Raw genomic sequence first — 4,946 nt, 5'->3', positions numbered from 1 at the left:
GTACTTTAGATGGTCGAGGGAAGGTGAAGGCTTGATCGTACACATCATCCTACGGATTTTTATGATTTGAGAGATGTTTTGATACTCTAATTTCTTATGATATTTTGGGAAAACAATGGTTGATTGTTGCATGGCTTTTATGAAAATGACTTCGAAAAGAAAAAAAATCTCTATGGTTTTTGGGATGTTACAAGTTGGTATCAAAGTCATGGTTTGAGAGAACTTGATGAACACTTTTGTGTTTCCGGACTCAAACTATGGATCTACAAAATATTTTTCATAATCAACTTTAAAATAACTAAAAGAGAGGATATGATGCATATAATCAGCTGGAGCTCAAGGAAAGTTATTCCCCATGATACCCACACTTTTTCTATATGTATTGTTGATATGTTAGAAATGCATGCTAGAAGTTAGAATAAAGATCTGATCAGGAATGCATGATAAAATGCCTATTAGGAGAGATGCTTATAAAGGGAGATGCCTTGTTGCATGTAGAGTTCTTTTGCTCGAATGTTGATTGTCTTGTGCTTTATGGGACTCATATTGATGTGAGTTAAATATTAAAGGAATATGTTGAGTTACATTCTACAAAGGTTAAATGACCTTAGAGCGATTGATTTGGCTCTATTACGTAGCTCTCGTTTGAGTCCAACCGTTGTAAGGTTGGGTCTTTTACTCAGAGGACTATTAAACTTGGTTGCATGTAGTTGTATTCATGAAGTAGTTAGCTAATACTGGTAGGGGATTTTTAGTAGCTGATGACATGGTGAGGTGGGGATCCTAGGAGAGCGTATGAAGTGCCTTAGTAAAAATGGTATGCTTTTAGCGGGTTTTAGGAGTATCATTATGACGAGGTGAGTTAGAAGATTTGGGATGATTCATGATGAATGTATGGATGGGTGTGGAAGGTAGTATTGGGCCCGGACTGCTGGAGCACAGGATCTATACTCGAATGGAGGAAAGTCACAAGGATTCTAAGATGCCAGTAGAGGATTTATGTGTGGGTTTCTGTATAGTATGTAAAGTATGACGGATTAATGATGACATTTTGATTATTATATTATAGTTTGGTCTTGTTTAATAGGATTTCAATGTCTGGGTGGGAAGTAGAGTCCTTCGAGATTTATACAGATGGCATAGGGTTATGCGGTTGGATTACCACTGAGGTTTCATAGATATTATTGGAGGTGTTGCCTGGTATCATTGGTCGAATCACTGACAGGTTTTTTTTCCAAGTTTGAGGAGCGAGTCGCAGCCTTTCAGACTGTGGGAGAGACTGTTGAGATGACTAGGGGAGAGATCTTGATATGGGAACACGACACGGAAAGAGAAAGAGGGCTCATGATTTAGCATTTTCAGTGATGGACGAAGAGTTCGAGGTTGCTAACCTAGGTACTAGAAGTCAGAGGGACTTTGATATCTACGGAAAGTGTGGTGGAACCCACGGGTTTGCTTGCCACAAGTTCAAATGCTAAACGTATAGAGAGAAAGGGCATGTCGTCCGTGATTGCAAGAAGAGCCAGACATGTTTTCACTGTCGCCAACTGGGTCATCTCAAACCTGACTGTCATGCATGGGTCGAAGGAAGTTGCAATGTAAGTTAGTTGGATTTCTAGTATTCAAGATTGTTGAGATCTTTTATGATGGAGAGGATTAAGCGATTGATCAAAAGCGAGTGTAGGGTGAGTTGTTGTCAGATTCATGATTTCAGGGTTGTGTGCGTGGGCCTTGCATTGGAAGCTTCTAAACAAAGATCTCATTGTAGCCGACCGTCCATTCTGGGACAACGAAATAGAGTTAAGAGGAGCACGTGTTGCTCAGGTTGTATATCAATGGATGGGTTTGTTAGCTCTTTGAACTGATCATATCATTAGTAAGAGTTAAGGGTGAGCATGGTGCGGTTCAGTGTGGTTTTTGGCCAAAACCGAACTGAAAACCGCAACTTCGGTTTTTTGAAGTTTAGAAACCGCGCCGTTCGGTTTTTATACGGTTCAATTTTGCGTTTTTTTTCGATTTTTTGCGGTTCGGTTTTTTCTTTTCGGTTTTTTTATTTTGGTTTTTGTTTTGCCTTTTTACTAAAACTCAGGTTACTCAACTAGTTATTTTGACTCAGATAAGAAGTGTTAATCATTTTTTGAGAAACTTTATGTAGAGATGAGGAGTGCCAAAATTTTCATCCCCAACAATGTGCGACTCCTCAAAGATGTGGGTTAAAATCCATTGAATTGACTCTCTTATATGAAATATGAGAATGGTGAAGGTTTTATCTCCAATGTGATGGGGGATACTTTTATAAGGCTGGCAAAATTAAAGCCTAAATGATATCTTGGAGAGGAACCGATACCACCACCTCTTGGTTTAAAATCAAATAACATAACCACTCATCCAACATGCTACTAATGCTTGAATATAATATGAATTAAATATAATATTTGTTTCACAGGTACATACGATAATATCAATTAATGTATTCATAAAAATGATACTATCATCACTAGTACTCTTAGTATTAAATGCTAAAAAAATACAATAAACATTATTTGTTCTTTTAAATATCATTATATGTATGCTTAAAAATATACAGTCATCCTCTAATAAGATAGATATTTATATTTATAGAAATTTTAATTGTCATGAGTTCTTCCTTCTTACAAATATCAAAACTTAATGCATATATATATATATATATATATATATATATATATATATATATATATATATATATATATATATATATATATATATATATATATATTCAGTGCGGTTCGTTTTTTTTTTTTTTTGCGGTTTTTGCAAGACTAGAAACCGTAGCGCACCAAACATTTCGGTTTTTGTAGAACTAAAAACCGCACCGTCGCTTTTCATTTCGGTTTCGATTTTTCGGTTTGCGGTTCGGTTTTTACTCACCCCTAGTAAGAGTAGAGCTATTGTTGATTTATCAACCTACTTCAGGGTATGGTGGATGCACCTCCGCACGGGTTTTGTTCAGTGGCTGTTATTGTTCGAAATTTTCGAGTAGTATTAGTTGAAGGTGTTGTGGGTGCATCAATCCTTTTTCAAGTGTGGAAAAATGGATATTTTTAGACCCACGGTTAGAGTGTTAGAGCAACATTGACTAATTTTCTGGAAGGGCTTCAGATTTATGCATAATCCAATTTCGGTAATAGGGTTGGAAGGGAGTCAATATGATCTCGATTCTGTCAGCATCTAGTTTAATTATGGAGTTTTCCTTCAAACATGAAATTTGGTTCAATAAGTTGTGCAATTGTAGGATCTGTCCAGTTAGTTAAGATTGGTATATTACTTTGAGAAAGTTTTATGGTTAGAATGTTTATTGATATGGATTGTGATCACAAGCTAGAAATCTTAGGGTTTGGACTCTATGGATTATGGGCGTATAGTAGAATTCTTAAAGTCGTTAGGGAGTGGTTGACTCCAAGTAGGGGATAACTGCTTGGGAGTAATGGAAATATCTTCAAGTGTAGATTAACTTGGAGTTTGTGTCTAAGGACAATAGGATAGCTAGTTTTTGGTTATGGTATGAGTCGAGGCTCACACAAGGAATAGTGTTCAATAGTCGGTTGAAATCAGGGAATCAAAGATTAAGGATTTAGGTTATCTCGTTCGGGGTGTGAAGAAGAGGTAAGGACGTGCTTTGGATCCATGGATAGCTTTAGGATGAGGTTTGTGTTAGAACCTCTCTGCCTGTTCTTGTCTGATGAAGGCTCAGGTGTAACACCCGCAGATCTAGGCTAGTCAATTTAGAGACAATGACCATCAAAAATAAGTTTTTGATGAAAGATTATTTAGAATTATTAATCTTAACCAAGTTATAGTATATGTTACAAGGGTTCTGTACATATAAAGAACGCCGAAATCTGAGTTATAACGAAGAAGTTATGGCCGGTTGAAGTTTTACGGCGAAACCAACACGACACCACATAACGTCAAAAATAAAATTGTGATAAACTAATTTTTAGCCTTAGATATCGAAATGAAAGTTGTAATATATGTTAAACCAAGAGTGTGGATAAAAAGAACGTCAAAATCTGACTTCGTATGAGGAAGTTATGATTTTTCTAAGATTTGGCATAGCAGTGCACAACCCGAAATTCGAATTTTAGATCGATCGATTTTTTGCCAACACAACCTAAATGAGAATTGAAGATCTCATTAATAGTAGCGCAACGGTAAAAAGACAGACGAAAACAGACGTCAGATGAAGAAGTTATGAATTTTTAACGGACTTTTCATGTCCCAGCCTGTTAAAAATATAACTTTAAAAATAAATTCAAAATTAACCGACAGAGTCTAGATGAAAGTTGTAGATTACGTCTCCGCCTACGCGTGGATATAAAGAACGTCAAAAACAGAGCTCGTATGAACGAGTTACAAATTATAATAGTATATTTACGTATTAAAATAAAGTATAAATCATATATACGTACACATATATATACATATGTATATATCATTAAAACGTATCGACGATGCGGTCATTATAAGACTAAAGTTGAATACTTTGGACATTAGTTTAGTACAAATATCGTTAAATCTATTAAAAATAGTATTCTAAAGGGGTGTTTAGTTGTTTATATAACGATAAAGTCATTAAGTAACTATGAGGGTAGTTTTTGAAAATTCAATTACTATAAATAAGAGTCTTGGGCTCTCATGTTTCTTGCACCATTCTCTTGATTCAAGAGTCTTTCTCTTCTTATCCCCCAAGCATTTCGGTTCCTTGTGATTCGACTTCTCTTTCTATAGTTTTACTATAGTAAGGTGAGCGCTGAAGCGCTGCACGAATCTTTTTTAGAAAGATTCAGCAACGAAGTTCTGCCTCAGCAGAGCCCGACTCCTAGCTAAACCCGCCCTTTGTAAGTAAGTTATGCTTACCCTATTTTTATATAGCTTATATTTATAATTAGTATTGTTATTATGAA

This window comes from Lactuca sativa, chromosome 3 (assembly GCF_002870075.4).
Source record: "Lactuca sativa cultivar Salinas chromosome 3, Lsat_Salinas_v11, whole genome shotgun sequence".
Taxonomy (NCBI): domain Eukaryota; kingdom Viridiplantae; phylum Streptophyta; class Magnoliopsida; order Asterales; family Asteraceae; genus Lactuca; species Lactuca sativa.
This window is presented reverse-complemented; position numbering follows the sequence as displayed.